A 20,624-nucleotide genomic window follows, 5' to 3' on the forward strand; every position below is an offset into this window, starting at 1 on the left:
ATTGGGGCATGAATATAACATTTACTTAAGCCTCCCCCTAGCTTGAGCGATGCTTTCTCCTTCGCGAGGCCAAAAATTATATATATAATTACGATCACGATGAACAAGATGCATAGGATAAAACTTCTGATGAAATTCCAATTTCAATCGTTTGTAGTTCCATGATCCCATATCATCACACAGGCTAAACCATGTCAATGCATCTCCCTTCAAAGATAAAGGGAAGACCTTGTTCTTGACAACATCATCGGGCATACCTGCAAACTTAAATAATCCACAAACTTCATCCACATAGATTAGGTGCAAATCAGGATGCAATGTTCCTTCTCCTGTAAAAGGATTACTAGCAGTTTCTCTATCATACCCGAAGGGATTTCAAAGTAAACATTTTCAGTAGGTTCAGTAGGTTGAGGAGCAACTCTTTGCTCTACTGGTCGGGGTGAAGATACCCCGAACAAGCCCCTCAAAGGATTATGTTCCATAGTAACAAGTGACAGTAAATTTCAGCACACTATATAAATCTTTCCCTACCAAGTTCCACTTACCAAAGGCGCTTCACTCCCTGGCAACGGCGCCAGAAAAGAGTCCTGATGACCCACAAGTGTAGGGGATCCATCGTAGTCCTTTCGATAAGTAAGAGTGTCGAACCCAACAAGGAGCAGAAGGAAATGACAAGCGGTTTTCAGTAAGGTTTTCTCTGCAAGCATTGAAATTATCGGTAACAGATAGTTTTGTGATAAGGTAATTTGTAACGGGTAACAAGCAATGAAAGTAAATAAGGTGCAGCAAGATGGCCCAATCCTTTTTGTGGAAAAGGTCAAGCCTGGACAAGTTCTTATATAGAGAAAAGCGCTCCCGAGGACACATGGGAATTATCGTCAAGCTAGTTTTCATCACGCTCATATGATTCGCGTTCGTTACTTTGATAATTTGATACGTGGGTGGACCGGTGCTTGGGTACTGCCCTTTCTTAGACAAGCATCCCACTTATGATTAACCCCTATTGCAAGCATCTACAACTACAAAAGAAGTATTAAGGTAAACGTAACCATAGCATGAAACATGTGGATCCAAATCAGCCCCTTACGAAGCAACGCATAAACTAGTGTTTAAGCTTCTGTCACTCTAGCAACCCATCATCTACTTAATACTTCCCAATGCCTTCCTCTAGGCCCAAACAACGGTGAAGTGTCATGTAGTCGACGTTCACATAACACCACTAGAGGAGAGACAACATACATCTCATCAAAATATTGAACGAATACCAAATTCACATGACTACTAATAGCAAGACTTCTCCCATGTCCTCAGGAACAAACGTAACTACTCACAAAGCATATTCATGTTCATAATCAGAGGAGTATTAATATGCATTAAGTATCTGAACATATGATCTTCCACCAAATAAACCAACTAGCATCAACTACAAGGAGTAATCAACACTACTAGTGACCCACAGGTACCAATCTGAGCTTTTGAGACAAAGATTGAATACAAGAGATGAACTAGGGTTTGAGAGGAGATGGTGCTGGTGAAGATGTTGATGGAGATTGACCCCCTCCCAATGAGAGGATCGTTGGTGATGATGATGGTGATGATTTTCCCCCTCCCGGAGGGATGTTTCCCCGGCAGAAAAACTCCGCCAGAGCCCTAGATTGGTTCCGCCAAGGTTCCGCCTCGTGGCGGCGGTGTTTCGCCCCGAAAGCTTGCTTATGATTTTTTCCAGGGTAAAAGACTTCATATAGCAGAAGATGGTCACCGGAAGGCTGCCAGGGGGGCCACGAGGCAGGGGGCGCGCCCTAGGGGGGGCACCCCCCACCCTCATGGACGGGGTGTGGGCCCCCTGATGTTGGTTCTTTCGCCAGTTTTTTTATTAATTCTAAAAATGACTTCCGTGGAGTTTCAGGACTTTTGGAGCTGTGCAGAATAGGTCTCTAATATTTGCTCCTTTTCCAGCCTAGAATCCCAGCTGCCGACATTCTCCCTCTTCATATAAACCTTGTAAAATAAGAGAGAATAGGCATAAGTGTCGTGACATAACGTGTAATAACAGCCCATAATGCAATAAATATCAATATAAAAGCATGATGCAAAATGGACGTATCAACTCCCCCAAGCTTAAACCTCACTTGTCCTCAAGCGGAAGCTGATATCGAAAAATATGTCCCCATGTTTAGAGATAGAGGTGTCGATAAAATAAAATATGGACATGCGGGCATCATGATCATTCTTATAATAGAAACATATATATATTTTGTCATACGATTTCTTATGCTAAAGTAACAATCTTTTTACAATGTCAAGTATGAATGAGAAACTTCATTGGAAACTAACAAACTACAACCTGGGTCATTGAAGCAATCGCAATTTATCATAACATAGGAAAGAGTCGTATAAAGCTTATTTTCTTCACACTAGTAAGTCGTACATATTTAGATAGCAATTTTTATTGCATGCAACATGAAAACTTACTTGAAGGATCTTACTCAATCCATAGGTAGATATGGTGGACTCTCATGGCAAACTTGTTTTAAGGATATTTGGAAGCACAAGTAGTATCTCTACTTGGTGCAAGGAATTTGGCTAGCATGAGGGGGAAAGGCAAGCTCAACATGTTGGATGATCCATGACAATATACTTTATTTCAGATATAAGAAAACATAACCATTACGTTGTCTTCCTTGTCCAACATCAACTCTTTAGCATGTCATATTTTAATGAGTGCTCACAATCATAAAAGATGTTCAAGATAGTATATTTATATGTGATAACCTCTCTTTCTTTATTACTTCCTATTAATTGCAACGATGACCAAAACTATGTTTGCAAACTCTCAACAACTTTTATTCATCATACTCTTTATATGTGAAGTCATTACTCTCCATAAGATCAATATGATCTCTTTATTTCTTTTTATTCTTTCTTTTATTCCCTCAAGATCATAGCAAGATAGCAAAGCCCTTGACTCAACACTAACCTTTATTATATATAGCTCACGGACTCGATTACATAGAAGGATCATAAGGCAAAATTCAAAACTAAATCATACCAAAACTTTATTCTACTAGATCAACATATTACCGAAAGGATCGATCTAAGCAAAATGGTAAAGATAGGAGTGTGATGGTGATACGATACCGGTGCACCTCCCCCAAGCTTGGCAGTTGCCAAGCGGAGTACCCATACCCAAGTTATTATGTCCCCTTGTTCGGAGGTGGTGATGATGGAGTTGTTGATGATGTAGGCTTGTCGTCCACCTTCCCAGGCATAGGTTCCCCATCATAGAAGGATGATCAAGTCTCCGGAATCCTCAAATCTGCAGCCAAACTCATCCTCTTGAATCTATATTCATACTCACAATTTTGGTTTTGCAGATCATAGATCTGAGCTTGGAGGTGCTCGATTTTCTCATGAAGCTTGAAGATGTTTTCCCCAATGTTCTTGGCGTCCAGCTTGTGGTTGTTGGTGAATTCCGCGATCATCATGTAGTTGGAGTTGAGTCCGTCTTCCACCATCCCTTGGCACTTGAAAACATGTCGTTCCATTGCTTTGAGTTTTGTCTCCACGCTTCTGGTACTCCTTGGTCCCTCAACATCGCGGATGTGCAGCACCCCCTCACACATCTCAATGGTTTGAGGGTGTTGCAGCACCTCCGCGAGGTAGGGGTTGATGACCTTCTCAAAAACCTTGTCCTTGGGGGCACTTGAAGACGTCATGGTAATCTAGATCTATCAGAAAAACAGCTCGAAACAAAGACAGAGGATATTTGTGTGGTATGGTGGTCAAAATCTTCGGGAGATTATATAATGAATTTTTACAGACCAAAACAAGTATCGTGCAAGAAAACAGAGTCCGGAGAGCACACGAGGTGCCCACGAGGCAGGGGGCGCGCCTAGGGGGTAGGGCGCGCCTTCCACCCTCGTGGACGCCTCGTGTCCTTCCCGGACTACTTCTTATTTTCCTATTTTCTTAAATATTCCGAAACGGAGAAAAATTGCTATTGGAACTATTTTGGAGTCAGTTTACTTACTATACCACATACCTATTCCTTTCTGGAATCTGAAACGTTCTGGAAGGTGTCCCTAATGTATTCCTCCGGGGTTACGGTTTCAATAACATTAGTTTCAACATTTATGGGGTTACCTGAGATATAATATTTGATCCTTTGACCGTTCACCACCTTCGGATTTGTGCCTTCGAAGTTGTTGATTTTTATGGCACCGGAACGATAGACCTCCTCGATAACGTAAGAGCCTTCCCATTTAGAGAGATGTTTTCCTGCAAAAAAAATCTTAAATGAGAGTTGAAGAGCAAGACATAATCACCTACATTAAACTCACGCTTTTGTATCCTTTTGTCATGCCATCTTTTAACTTTTTCTTTGAACAGTTTAGAATTTTCATAGGCTTGGGTTCTCCATTCATCTAGTGAGCTAATACCAAATAACTCTTCTCACCAGCAAGTTTGAAATCATAATTGAGCTCTTTAATAGCCCAATATGCCTTATGTTCTAGTTTGATAGGTAAGTGACATGCTTTTCCATAAACCATTTTATATGGAGACATACCCATAGGATTTTTATATGCAGTTTTATAAGCCCATAAGGCATCATCAAGTTTCTTGGACCAATTCTTTCTAGATCTATTAACAGTCTTTTGCAAAATTAATTTAAGCTATCTATTACTAAATTATACTTGACCACTAGACTGTGGGTGATATGGAGATTCAATTCTATGATTAATATCATATTAGCAAGCATTTTACGGAAAGCACCATGAATAAAATGTGAACCACCATCAGTCATTAGGTATCTAGGGACTCCAAACCTCGGAAAAATAACTTCTTTAAGCATCTTAATAGAGGTGTTATGATCAGCACTACTAGTTGGAATAACTTCTACCCACTTAGTAACGTAATCAACAGCAACTAAAATATGTGTGTACCCATTAGAGGAAGGAAACGGTCCCATATAATCAAAGCCCCAAACATCAAATGGTTCAATAACAAGAGAATAATTCATAGGCATTTCTTGACATCTACTAATGTTACCAATTCTTTGACATTCATCACAAGACAAGACAAATTTACGTGCATCTTTCAAGAGAGTAGGCCAATAAAAACTAGATTGCAATACCTTATGTGCAGTTCTTTCTCCAGTGTGGTGTCCTCCATATGCCTCGGAGTGACACTTGCATCGGATCTATTCATGTTCATGCTCAGGTACACCACGTCTAATAACACCATCTACTCCTTCTTTATAAAGGTGTGGGTCATCCCAGAAGTACTGTCTTAAATCATAGAAAAACTTTTTGTTTTGCTGGTGTGTGAAACTAGGTGGTATGAATTTAGCAACAATGTAATTAGCATAATTAGCTTACCATGAAGCAGTACGAGAAGCATTTATGACAGCTAATTATTCATCCGGAAAGCTATCATCAATAGGTAGTGGGTCATCAAGAACATTCTCTAACCTAGACAAGTTGTCTGCAACGGGGTTCTCAGCTCCCTTTCTATCAATAATATGCAAATCAAATTCTTGTAGCAAGAGAACCCATCTAATAAGTCTAGTTTTAACATCTTTCTTTTCCATGAGAAATTTAATAGCAGCATGATCAGTGTGAATAATTACTTTAGAATCAACAATATAAGGTCTGAACTTATCACAAGCAAATACTACTGCTAAAAAATCTTTTTCAGTAGTAGCATAATTTCTCTGGGCACTGTCTAGAGTTTTATTAGCATATTGAATAACATTTAGTTTCTTATCAACTCTTTGTCCTAGAACAACACCTACAGCATAATCACTAGCATCACACATAATTTCAAAGGGTAAATTCCAATTAGGTGGCTGAACAGCAGGTGCAGAAATCAAAGCTTTCTCAAGTATTTCAAATGCTTCTACACAATCATCATCAAAGACAAAAGGAATATCTTTTTGTAATAGATTAGTTAGAGGCCTAGAGATTTTAGAGAATTCTTCAATGAGCCTCCTATAAAAACCGGCATGGCCAATGAAACTTCTTATACCTTTAATGTCCTTGGGACATGGCATCTTTTCAATAGCATCAACTTTAGCTTTATCAACTTCAATACCTCTTTCAGAAATTTTATGCCCCAAGACAATGCCTTCATTAACCATAAAGTGGCACTTCTTCCAATTCAAGACAAGACTAGTGTCTTCGCATCTCTACAAAACTCGATCAAGGTTGCTCAAGCAATCATCAAAAGAAGATATATAAACGAAGAAATCATCCATGAAAACTTCACAAATCTTTTCATAGAAGTCAGAGAATATAACCATCATGCATCTTTGAAAGGTAGCAGGTGCATTACATAAACCAAAAGGCATACGTCTATAAGCAAAAGTACAAAGGGCAAGTAAAAGTGGTCTTTTCTTGATCCTCTACTGACACAGGTTTTTGAGAGAAACCAGAGTAACCGTCTAGAAAGCAAAAATGTGTATGTTTGGATAATCTTTCTAGCATTTGATCAATAAAAGGTAAAGGGTAATGATCCTTATTAGTAGCTTTATTTAATTTGCAGAAATTAATTACCATCCTATAACATGTAACAGTTCTTTGTGTGATCAATTCATCTTTATCATTAGGAACGACAGTAGTACCTCCCTTCTTAGGGACACAATGGACAGGACTTACCCACTTACTATCAGCAACGGGATAAATTATACCTGCCTCTAGGAGCTTTAGTGTTTCCTTTCTTACCACTTCTTTCATCTTAGGGGGTAGGGCGCGCCCTCCACCCTCGTGGACGCCTCGTGTCCTTCCCGGACTACTTCTTATTTTCCTATTTTCTTAAATATTCCAAAACGGAGAAAAATTGCTATTGGAACTGTTTTGGAGTCGGTTTACTTACCGTACCACATACCTATTCCTTTCTGGAGTCTGAAACGTTCTGGAAGGTTTCCCTTATGTATTCCTCCGGGGTTATAGTTTCAATAACATTAGTTTCGACATTTATGGGGTTACCTGAGATATAATGTTTGATCCTTTGACCATTCACCACCTTCGGATTTGTGCCTTCGAAGTTGTTGATTTTTATGGCACCGGAACGATAGACCTCCTCGATAACGTAAGGGCCTTCCCATTTAGAGAGAACTTTTCCTGCAAAAAATCTTAAACGAGAGTTGAAGAGCAACACATAATCACCTACATTAAACTCACACTTTTGTATCCTTTTGTCATGCCATCTTTAACTTTTTCTTTAAACAGTTTTGAATTTTCATAGGCTTGGTTTCTCCATTCATCTAGTGAGCTATGTCAAATAACCTCTTCTCACCAGCAAGTTTGAAATCATAATTGAGCTCTTTAATAGCCCAATATGCCTTATGTTCTAGTTTGAGAGGTAACTGGCATGCTTTTCCATAAACCATTTTATATGGAGACATACCCATAGGATTTTTATATGCAGTTTTATAAGCCCATAATGCATCATCAAGTTTCTTGGACCAATTCTTTCTAGATCTATTAACAGTCTTTTGCAAAATTAATTTAAGCTATCTATTACTCAATTCTACTTGACAACTAGACTGTGGGTGATATGGAGATGCAACTCTATGATTAATATCATATTTAGCAAGCATTTTACGTAAAGCACGATGAATAAAATGTGAACCACCATCAGTCATTAGGTATCTAGGGACTCCAAACCTCGGAAAAATAACTTCTTTAAGCATCTTAATAGAGGTGTTATGATCAGCACTACTAGTTGGAATAACTTCTACCCACTTAGTAACGTAATTAACAGCAACTAAAATATGTGTATACCCATTAGAGGAAGGAAACGGTCCCATATAATCAAAGCCCCAAACATCAAATGGTTCAATAACAAGAGAATAATTCATAGGCATTTCTTGACGTCTACTAATGTTACCAATTCTTTGACATTCATCACAAGACAAGACAAACTTACGGGCATCTTTGAAGAGAGTAGGCCAATAAAAACTAGATTGTAATACGTTATGTGCAGTTCTATCTCCAGTGTGGTGTCCTCCATATGCCTTGGAGTGACACTTGCGTAGGATCTGTTCCTGTTCATGATCAGGTACACATAACACCACTAGAGGAGAGACAACATACATCTCATCAAAATATCAAACGAATACCAAATTCACATGACTACTAATAGCAAGACTTCTCCCATGTCCTCAGGAACAAACGTAACTACTCACAAAGCATAGTCATGTTCATAATCAAAGGAGTATTAATATGCATTAAGGATCTGAACATATGATCTTTGCTACGTCTTGAGCTTGCGTTGGTTTTCCTTGAAGAGGAAAGGGTGATGCAGCAATAGTAGCATAAGTATTTCCCTCGGTTTTTGAGAACCAAGGTATAAATCCCGTAGGAGTGAGGGAGTCCTGGATTAGGGGGTGTCCGGATAGCCGAACTATCATCGGCCGTACTATCATCATCGACCGGACTCCAAGACTATGAAGATACAAGATTGAAGACGTTGTCCCATGTCCGGATGGGACTTTCCTTGGCGTGGAAGGCAAGCTTGGCGATACGGATACGTAGATCTCCTACCATTGTAACCAACTCTATGTAACCCTAGCCCTCTCCGGTGTCTATATAAACCGGATGGCTCTAGTCCGTAGGACGCAACAACAACCATTACAATCATACCATAGGCTAGCTTCTAGGGTTTAGCCTCCTTGATCTCGTGGTAGATCCACTCTTGTAAACATCCAAAATATCAATATCAATCAAGAAGGACGTAGGGTTTTACCTCCATCAAGAGGGCCCGAACCTGGGTAAAACATCGTGTCCCTTGTCTCCTATTACCATCCGCCTAGACGCACAGTTCGGGACCACCTACCCGAGATCCGCCGGTTTTGACACCGACATTGGTGCTTTCATTGAGAGTTCCTCTGTGTCGTCACCGATACGCTTGATGGCCTCTTCAATCGACAACGACGCAGTCCTGGGTGAGACTTTTCTCCCCGGGCAGATCTTCGTATTCGGCGGCTTCGCAATGCGGGCCAACTCACTTGGCCATCTGGAGAAGATCGAAAGCTACGCCCCTGGCCGTCAGGTCAGGTTTCGAAGCCTAAACTTCACGGCCGATATCTGCGGGGACTTGATCTTCGAAGGATCTGAGCCACAGCTGAGCATGCCGCGCTGTCACGATGGGCACGACCTAACTCTGCCGCCAGACAGCACCTTGGAGGCCGCACACGAATCCACTCCGACCCATAGTCCAGAGCCGATCGCTCAGATCGAGGACGGATGGCTGGACACCGCCTCGGGAGCTGCAACTTCTACGGCGATGGAGCCGAACACTTACCTTGTCCTGCATAAAGCTCATGACTCCGAGGTGCCGGACCCCCTGCCGGACTCCGAACCTCCTGCGCCCTTGCCAGTCGAATCCGACTGGGCGCCGATCATGGAATTCCCCGCGTCGGACACCTTTCAGCACTCACCCTTCAGCGATATCTTAAATTCGCTGAAGCATCTCTCGCTATCCGGAGAGCCCTGGCCGAACTACGGCCAGGATGGTCAGGACGCAGACAATGAAGAAATTCAAAGCCCACCCACCACCCACTTCGTAGCCACCATCGACGATCTAACCGACGTGCTAAACTACGACTCTGAAGACATCAACGGTATGGACGACGATGCCGGAGACGATCAAGAACCAGCGCCTACAGAGCACTGGAAGGCCACCTCATCACATGACATATATATGGTGGACACCCCAAAGGGAAGCTATAACGAGGAACAACGGGACGCGGTAGAGGATAATCCCGCCGATAAACAACCAAAGCGGCGACGTAGACGCCGCCCTAAGTCCCGCCTCGATCAAAGCAGCATTCCTAATGACCCAGCGATAGAGCAGGGCAAACCAGCGAACGACGAACATACAACCAAGCAACCATCCGAACAGGACGAACCGGATAATCAACCCCTTCACGGAGCAATCAACAGTCCAGACACACCACCGGAGCATAAGAACCTTCACAAAAGACTCGTCGCCACTGCAAGAAGTTTGAAGAAGGAAAAACGAAAGCTCAAAACAGCGGAAGACATACTCAGAATGAAGTGGAGCAAAGTACTCAAGACCACAGACAAATATGGCAATGGCTATCAAACAAAGAGCTACCCGAAGCGCAAGCTGCTGCCAGAATTTGACGAGGAAGCCATAGAGCCCTCACAGTCAAAAAATAAAGAGGCCGCTTGGCCGGATAGACGGCCAGAAGACAGGCCAAAAGCGACAAGCGTTCGAAGACAGCGGCACACCCAAATACAGGGGCGCCACACACCCGCTATGTTTTACCGATGAGGTGCTGGATCATGAATTTCCAGCAGGGTTCAAACCCATAAACATAGAGGCATACGACGGCACAACAGACCCCGGAGTCTGGATAGAAGATTACATACTACACATACACATGGCTAGAGGAGATGATCTCCACGCCATAAAATACCTACCCCTCAAGCTCAAAGGACCAGCTCGGCATTGGCTCAAAAGCCTCCCAGAAAACACTGTTGGAAGTTGGGAAGAGCTTGAGGACGCGTTTAGAGCAAATTTTCAAGGGACTTATGTCCGCCCTCCGGATGCAGACGATCTGAGTCATATAACCCAACAGCCCAGAGAGTCAGTGCGCAAATTCTGGAACAGGTTCCTTACCAAAAAGAACCAAATAGTCGAGTGTCCGGACGCGGAAGCCTTAGCAGCTTTTAAACACAACGTCCGAGACGAATGGCTCACCAGACAACTCGGCCAAGAGAAGCCAAGAACAATGGCCGCGCTAACAAGCCTCATGACGCACTTTTGCGCAGGAGAAGACAGCTAGCTAGCAAGATGCAGCACCAGCGACCCGAGTACATCCGAGATCAGAGATGGAAACGGAAAATCACGGCGCAGGAAAGATCAGCGCCGGAATAAAGGAAAAAGCCCAAAGGGCACGGCGGTCAACGCCGGATTCAAAAGCTCGCGGCCAAAGAATAACACACTGCCTCTTAAGGACAACAGCGACGAGCTAGCAAATTTAAACAAAATTCTAGATCGGATATGTCAAATCCACAGTACCTCGGGAAGGCCTGCAAACCATACCAACCGAAATTGTTGGGTTTTTAAACAGTCCGACAGACTCAACGCCGGACACATGGGGCTCGATGCGCCAAGCGAGGACGATGACGAACCCCACCAGCAGAGCACCGGAAGTCAAAAGACTTTCCCACAAGAAGTCAAAACAATAAACTCACTTCATGTGATAGTATGGAAAACCAACACGGCACTCGCTAAGACAAGTGTCGCACGGTCCACCCCAGCGGAACACCGAGATTGGATGTCAAAACCAATCCCTTTCGACCATCTGGATTAGTCCAGAAGTATCCGGAACGCGGGATAGACTGCCCTGATATTGGATCCCATAATAGACGGACTGCAATTCACGCGGGTTTTGATGGACGGCGGCAGTGACTTAAGCCTGCTATATCCGGACACAATCCACAAGTCGGGATAAACCCCACTACAATTTGGCATAGCCGCACTTCCTTCAAAGGAGTGGCGCCAGGCCCTTACGCCAGGTGCACAGGTTCATTATTACTAGAAGTTGTGTTCGGGTCACCTGACAACTTCCGACGAGAAAAGCTAACCTTTCATGTCGCCCCATTTAAAAGTAGCTATCAAGCATCACTGGGACGGGAAGCTTTCGTCCGCTTCAATGCAATACCACATTAGGCGTCTCTTACGCTTAAAATGCCTAGTCCACGTGGCATCATTTCATTAAAAGGTCGCCTGAGACCCCGGACACGGCTGGACGAGTCCAGAATAAATAAGCTAGGGGCTACCTAGCCGCACACCCCTTCACAAGGGTTTGTACATATAAGCCATAATGAGCTAGCATAGGCTCAGCTTTATTAATCTATATTTCAATTTTTTATGCACTTTCTCGCACGATTTCTTTTCCAACTAAGTTCCTCTCTTTTTACAGATGAACAGCGTGCACACCCGTCCAGGATACGGCACAACGGAGACACAGGCGCAGACGTGCAGTAGGGACCCGTTGCAAGGACTCTTTTCAGACTAAGACCCTACGTAAACCTTTCTTACTGTCTCTTGTTGCTATAATCCCCTGGTTTCTCATTATAACCAGAGTGGAGACTGGCGTTTTGGCATCGGCCGTGCCAGAAGAACCTGCCCGTACCTGGACACAAGGGGCTTAGGGCATTGTTTTGCCCGCTATTGTAAAGACCGAACACCTTCGGGAGTGTTCGGCGTCTCGAGTTAGGCCTTATATGCATCAGCTCTGAATCATGTCTTTGGTCAAATGTTGGGTTTGCCCGGCTCCTGTGTTTTGCTGCCTTACGTTCCGTATCATCGGCTAACGCGGCACCAGGAGAACTACTGCGATTGTGCCCCAGTTCGGCTGGGCGAGCACCTCAGTAGAGAAAGCTGAAAACTGACTGTCATGATACAGCGAGAGACTGGTCAACCACTCGATCGACCATGGGAATGTTTAGAATTCCTCCGCTTTGACGAAGGGCCGTTTCCCGGTCAGGCACATACGCGCCCCAAATTCGGAGAGCGTGGTGCCCCCAGGGGCTATGTCGTAGCCCCACCCTCGAACTCCATGGCTAAGTGAAAGTGATAAAGCATTATAGTCCGGTTGCCTCGTTTGCTATGCTACCACGTCCTTTACAGGACCGAGACGTCGGATTAAGTGTGAAAACGTGCTATTTTTTGCGAACACCCCCGCACCTTGTGCGTGGGGGCTGAAGCCGACGACTGCCATCTTTCAGGTTATACACACGTATACATGAACGGCCGCATAGGAGATATTCTATTACTTGAACGCACAAGTATAAAAGGCGCTTACATCATAAATATTGTTTTACATCATAAAAACGTTCATTCGAACGTAACATTTTTTGAGCACTGCGACTCTATTACACGAGCACCACGCAGCACTTCGCCAAAATAGTGCTCGGCGGGTAACCGGTTATCGTTCGAACCCGGGGTTGCAATAGCGGTGGCATCCATCTCTGTCCAATGTGTCTTCACATGGGCGAGTGCCATCTGCGCACCCTCTATGCAGGCCGACCGCTTCATCGCCTTGATATGCGGCACCGCCCCAAGAAATTGCTGCAATAAGCCAAAGTAACTCTTCGGCTCGGGCCTATCCGGCCAGACATGGGTCACTATATCTGTCATAGCAAGCCCGGACAACCTATTTAGCTCAGCCCACTCGGCCAAACGGTCGGTCAGCGGAAGTGAACACTCCGGACTATGGAATTGAGACCAAAACAGCTCTTCCGTCTTGTGATCCTTCTGGCTTCGAAAATGCACAACGGCATCCGCCGCACTCGCTGCTAAGTCCATATAAGGGTCCTCTGGACCCCACAGTTGGCCCAGCTGAGCATACTTTGGATCCGTAAACCTTCGGCGCAGCAGAAAAGGCTTGCCAGCTACAATATCTCCGGCCTGGCGCAGCTCTTCCTTTATAGCCCGCATTGCAGAGTGGGCATCCTTGGCTTCGGCGGTGGCCTTCCCCAAGTCTTCTTGCCCTGCTGGGCGCTCCTTCCCAAGAGCCTCATTGCGGTCAATAGCATCTTTTAACTTCACGGCCATTTCGGCCATCTCTTCCCTGCTCTGGCAGTGTGCGACCCTTTCGGCCGCTAACTCCTCGGCCACCCTCGAGGCCGCCGCATTACTCCTTCTGGCCTGCTCCTTGGCTTGAGCAAGTTCGGTCCGAAGGCTCTCCACAGCAGCGGCACTATCTGCATTTCACGCACATGTTGTAAGGAGCTGGCTTCGGCTCCCTTACCAAGTGACCGCACAGTAACACTTACCTTGTGACTCATCAAGTCGCCTGTTGACCAGCGTGATGTCCGCATCCGCAACAGCGAGTTGCCGCTTTAGTTCAGCAACTCCATCAGTCTGGCTGGCCCCCGGATGACCGCCACCTGCATCGGCACAGCGAAAATTTAAACCTGTGATTTTGATCCTCGGCACGCTGTCGATTTCGACAACCTACCGAGTCTCAGGGGCTACTATCTATACAGGGCGCATTCTATATGAAAAACTGTTAAAAGGTGTGTCATTCTATATGCAACCCGCCTTCGGCGGACAAAATCCTTTCAATCACCATGCTCATCAATGCATGGTGATCTTCTGAGATAGACGCCTTCTCAAGCAGATCCTTCAGCCGTACACCAGTTGGCGCCGAACTATCCGGCTTTGCCAAACCCGGGGGCTCCCTCCGTGACGACACTTCAGGCTCGTCCGCCCTATCCGACGGTGCCCCGGACGGAGGCGTCTCGCTCTCCATCATCTCCGGACGAATGTCCCCCGAAGACGAGCTCATTTGCGAAGGACGGAGATCCGAACTACAAGGTAAAAACTTTAGTTATCCTCAGAAGCACAAATAGGGATGTCCCTTATTATAAAACTCCTTTCTTTCTACTTACGGCTCGTTGGAGGGCTGACTCTTTAAGGGAGATTGTGCGGCCGGGGCCTCCCCAGACGCAGGACCCTCTGGCGAAGATTTCTTCCCCCGTTTAGGGGCTTTTGCCCCCGCGTCCTCGGAGACAGTCCTCTTCTCCCCTTGGAGGGAGGGATTCTCGATCCCCCTCTTTCAAGAGCCTCCTTAGACGAGGAAGTAGCTTTCCTGCTTTCCCCTTCGCCTTCCTCTAGGGGCGCAACCTCAAGCATCCGAACCAGCACGGAACCCGGCGCGGTCTCGGGGAGGGGGCCGGACACCATATCAATTTTGCTTCCGCTATCCACTCCTGATTAGAAGGAAGTTGGTCATAAGGCAAATCATCGAAAGGCAAACAAACGGTTTGTCCGGACTTGGAACTACTTACTTGAGTATCCAGGCGATTGCAGCTTAGGCCAGCATCCTCGGTCAATTCCGGACGCGCCTCTTGCGATCCGAAGAATAATTTGTACATCTCCAGGGGTGTCATACCCATGAAGTGTTGAAGAATCCGTGGGCCCTCCGGATTGAACTCCCATAGCCGGAGAGGGCGGCATTTGCAGGGCAGGAGACGCCTAATCAGCATAACCTGCATTACCACCACCATATCAACCTTCCTCATTTGGAGATCTCGAATCCGGCCCTGCAGTAGGGGCACGTCCTTTGACGGCCCCCAGTTGAGCCCTTGGTTGACCCACGACATCAACCGTCATGGAGGTCCCGGGCGGAATAAGGGCGGCGGCTTTTGTCTGCGGCCCCTCGGAACGGTAATATAGAACCACCCTTGCTGCCACGGGCCGAGCTCCTCTTGGAAGGAGCCAGCGGGCCACGGGGCATCGGCCCTCCTACTTATGGCCGCCCCGCCGCACTCCGCTTGACGCCCCCGATCATCTTCGGAGCCACCTTGAAGGTCTTCAGCCACAGGCCGAAGTGAGGGGTGACGCGGAGGAAGGCTTCGCAGACGACAATAAATGTGGAAATATGGAGGATGGACTCCGGAGCCAAATTGTGGAATTCCAACCCATAGTAAAACATGAGCCATCTCACAAAAGGACCCATCGGGAAGCCTAAACCCCGACGGAGGTGGGATACAAAAACGACATACTCGCCGGGCTCGGGGGTGGGGATGGCCTGCCCTTCGGCAGGCAAGCTATGCAAAATCTCATAAGCCAGGTATTTTGGCCTCCCGCAGCTTTAGCACGTCCTCCTCCGTGACGGAGGAGGGCATCCACCGGCCCTGGAGGTCGGAACCGGACATCGTTGAAGGTCTGAAGCGCTCGAATCTGGAGCTCTAGGTGCTGGAACTTGGAGCGGGGAGAGGATTCGATGGAGGATTGAAGAAAAGAAACGAGCCTTGGTCCCGTTATAAAGAGGGAGAATACCAAGAGCCGTCTCCGTGACCGTTTGGGACTCGCCTTCGATAGAGGGGGCGGGGCGACGGGCGCGGTTGGGTTACCCACGTCCGTATTGATGAGAATCCCAGATTAAGGGGGAATCCCGGATTAAGACGTGCCAAGGAAACCACTTTGCTAAATGCGCTGAGGTGGTAGAGTAAAAAACGATTCAAGTAATGGCTTGGTAGTGGCGTGACGTCATGCCGCAAAAAACGTCAGCAGATTGGACTTGTGTATATATTATTCTCTCTACGGTGAAATGTGGAATTTATTTTTCAGAGCCGAACACTATCCTGGTGTTCACAATCTTCTATCATTCGGAGGAGGAACCCGCCTTGCAATGCCAAGCAATATACACGCCGGACTTATCGTCATTGAAGCCTAGTTCAGGGGCTACTGAGGGAGTCCTGGATTAGGGGGTGTCCGGATAGCCGAACTATCATCGGCCGTACTATCATCATCGACCGGACTCCAAGACTATGAAGATACAAGATTGAAGACTTCGTCCCGTGTCCGGATGCGACTTTCCTTGGCATGGAAGGCAAGCTTGGCGATATGGATACGTAGATCTCCTACCATTGTAACCGACTCTATGTAACCCTAGCCCTCTCCGGTGTCTATATAAACCGGATGGCTCTAGTCCGTAGGACGCAACAACAACCATTACAATCATACCATAGGCTAGCTTCTAGGGTTTAGCCTCCTTGATCTCGTGGTAGATCCACTCTTGTAAACATCCACAATATCAATATCAATCAAGCAGGACGTAGGGTTTTACCTCCATTAAGAGGGCCCGAACCTGGGTAAAACATCGTGTCCCTTGTCTCCTGTTACCATCCGCCTAGACGCACAGTTCAGGACCCCCTACCCGAGATCCGCCGGTTTTGACACCGACAAGGAGGCTCCTCACAAGTCCCACGCACCTACACAAACAAACAAGAACTTGCAACCAACGCAATAAAGGGGTTGTCAATCCCTTCACGGCCACTTTCGAAAGTGAGATCTGATAGAGATAATATGATAAGATAAATATATTTTTGGTATTTTATAATATAGATTGGAAAAGTAAAGATGCAAATAAAAGTAGATTGAAAGCTTATATGATAAGAGATAGACCGGGGGGGGCATAGATTTCACTAGTGGCTTCTCTCAAGATAGCATAATTATTACGGTCGGTGAACAAATTACTGTCGAGCAATTGATATAAAAGCGAATAATTATGAGATTATCTAGGCATGATCATGTATATAGGCATCACGTCCATGACAAGTAGATGGAAACGATTCTGCATGTACTACTATTACTCTACACATCGACCGACTCCTGCCTGCATCTAGAGTTTTAAGTTCATGAAGAACAAAGTAACGCATTAAGAAAGATGACATGATGTAGAGGGAGAAACTCATGCAATATGATATAAACCCCATATTTTTTCCTCGATGGCAACAATACAATATGTGCCTTGCTGCCCTTGCTGTCACTGGGAAAGGACACCGCAAGATTGAACCCAAAGCTAAGCACTTCTCCCATTGCAAGAAAGATCAATCTAGTAGGCCAAACCAAACTGATAATTCGAAGAGACTTGCAAAGATAACTTAATCAGACATAAAAGAATTCAGAGGAGATTCAAATATTTCTCATAGATAAACTTGATCATAAACCCACAATTCATCGGATCTCGACAAACACATCGCAAAAAGAGTTACATCGAATAGATCTCCAAGAAGATCGAGGAGAACTTTGTATTGAGATTCAAAGAGAGAGAAGAAGCCATCTAGCTAATAACTATGGACCCGAAGGTCTGTGGTAAACTACTCACAACTCATCGGAGAGGCCTTGGGGATGATGTAGAGGCCCTCCGTGGTGGATTCCCCCTCCGGTGGAGCGCCAGCAACGGCTCCAAGATGGGATCTCTTGGATACAGAAGGTTACGGTGGTGGAAATAGTTTTCGTGGTCGCTTCTGATGTTTACGGGGTACATGGGTATATGTAGGAGGAAGGAGTATGTCGGTGGATGCTCGAGGGGCCCATGAGGGTGGGGGGCGCGCCGGGCACCCTCTTGGCCGCCTCCTTTGTTTCTTGACTTCCACTCCAAGTCCTCTGGATCACGTTTGTTCCAAAAAGATCGCTCCCAAAGGTTTCATTCCGTTTGGACTCCTTTGATATTCCTTTTCTTCAAAATACTGAAATAGGCAAAAAAATAGCAATTCGGGCTGGGCCTCCGGTTAGTAGGTCAGTCCCAAAAATGATATAAAAGTGTAAAGTAAAGCCCATAAACATCCAAAACGGGTAATATAATAGCATGGAACAATCAAAAATTATAGATACGTTGGAGACGTATCAAGCATCCCCAAGCTTAATTCCTGCTCGTCCTTGAGTAGGTAAATGATAAAAACAGAATTTTTGATGTGGAATGCTACCTAGCATAATTCTCAATGTAATTCTCTTTATTGTGGCATGAATGTTCAGATCCAAATGATTCAAAATAAAAGTTCATATTGACATAAGAAATAGTAATACTTCAAGCATACTAATCAAAGCAATCATGTCTTCTCAAAATAACATGGCTAAAGAAAGTTCATCCCTACAAAATCATATAGTTAGGTCATTCTTCATTTTCGTCACACACAAAAGCTCGCATCTTGCACACCCCCGATGAAAAGCCAAGCAATTGTTTCGTACTTAAATAATCTCAAACTTTTCCAACTTGCACGCAATACATGAGCGTGAGCCATGGATATAGCACTATGGGTGGAATAGAATATGATGATGGAGATTGTGTGGAGAAGACAAAAAAGGAGAAAGTCTCACATTGACGAGGATAAGCATCGGGCTATGGAGATGCCCATCAATTGATGTCAACATGAGGAGTAGGGATTGCCATGCAACAGATGCACTAGAGCTATAAATGTATGAAAGCTCAACAAAAGAAACTAGTGGGTGTGCATCCAACTTGCTAGCTCATGCAGACCTAGGGCATTTGAGGAAGCCCATCGTAGGAATATACAAGCCAAGTTCTATAATGAAAAATTCCCACTAGTATATGAAAGTGACAACATATGCGACTCTCTATATGAAGAACATGGTGCTACTTTGAAGCACAAGTGTGGAAAAGGATAGTAACATTGCCCCCTTTTTTATTTTCCTTTTTTTGGGCCTTTACTTTTTTTATTAGGCCTTTCTTTTTTATGTATATATTTGGCCTTTATTTTTTTGGCCTTTCTTTTTTTATTTTTTTATTTGGGGACAATGCTCTAATAATGATGATCATCACACTTCTATTTATTTACAACTTATGAATTACAACTCAAAACTAGAACAAGATATGACTCTATATGAATGCCTCCGGCGATGTACCGGGATGGGCAATGAATCAAGAGTGACATGTATGAAATTATGCAAAGTGGCTTTGCCACAAGTACGATGTCAACTACATGATCATGCAAGGGAATATGACAATAATGATGCGTGTCATGATGATGAACGGAATGGTGGAAAGTTGCATGGCAATATATCTCGGAATGGCTATGGAAATGCCATAATAGGTAGGTATGGTGGCTGTTTTGAGGAAGATATAAGGAGGTTTATGTGTGATAGAGTGTATTATATCACGGGGTTTGGATGCACCAGCGAATTTTGCACCAACTCTCAAGGTGAGAAAGGGCAATGCACGGTACCGAAGAGGCTACAATGATGGAAGGGTGAGAGTGCGTATAATCCATGGACTCAACATTAGTCAAAAAAGAACTCATATACTTATTGCAAAAATCTACAAGTCATCAAAAACCAAGCACTATGCGCATGCTCCTAGGGGTATAGATTGGTAGGAAAATACCATCGCTCGTCCCCGACCGCCACTCATAAGGATGCACAATCTAAGAACACCTCATGTTTCAAATTTGTTACACAACTTTTACCATACATGCATGCTACGGGACTTGCCAAATTCAACACAAGCATTCTTTAAATTCATAATCACCCAATTGTCATGACTCTAATATCACTACCTCCATATATCAAAACAATTATCGAGTATCAAATTTATCATAGCATCCAATTCACTTCCTATGATAGTTTTTATTATACCCAACTTGGATGCCCATCATTCTAGGACCAATTTCATAACCATAGCAAATACCATGCTGTTCTAAGAGACTCTCAAAGTAATATAAGTGAAGCATGAGAGATTAACAATTTCTACAAAATTAAGCCACCGCCATGCTCTAAAAGATATAAGTGAAGCACTAGAGCAAAAACTATCTAGTTCAAAAGATATAAGTGAAGCACATAGAGTATTCTAATAAATTCCAATCAAGTGGGTTTCTCCCAAAAGGTGTGTACATCAAGGATGATTGTGGTAAACTAAAAAGTAAAGACTAATATCATACAAGACGCTCCAAGCAAAACACATATCATGTGGTGAATAAAAATATAGCTCTAAGTAAAGTTACCGATAGACGAAGACGAAAGAGGGGATGCCTTCCGGGGCATCCCCAAGCTTAGGCTTTTGGTTATCCCTCAATATCTTGGGGTGCCATGGGAATCTCCATGCTTAGGATTTTGCCACTCCTTATTCCATAGTCCATCAAATCTTTACCCAAAACTTGAAAACTTCACAACACAAAACTCAACAGGAAATCTCATAAGCTCCGTTAGTGCAAGAAAGAAAAACCACCACATAAGGTGCTGTAATGAACTCATTATTTATTTATATTGGTGTTAAACCTACTGTATTCCAACTTCTCTATGGTTCAGACCCCTACATACTAGCCATAGATACATCA

This window comes from Triticum dicoccoides, chromosome 6B, assembly GCF_002162155.2.
Source record: "Triticum dicoccoides isolate Atlit2015 ecotype Zavitan chromosome 6B, WEW_v2.0, whole genome shotgun sequence".
Lineage (NCBI taxonomy): Eukaryota > Viridiplantae > Streptophyta > Magnoliopsida > Poales > Poaceae > Triticum > Triticum dicoccoides.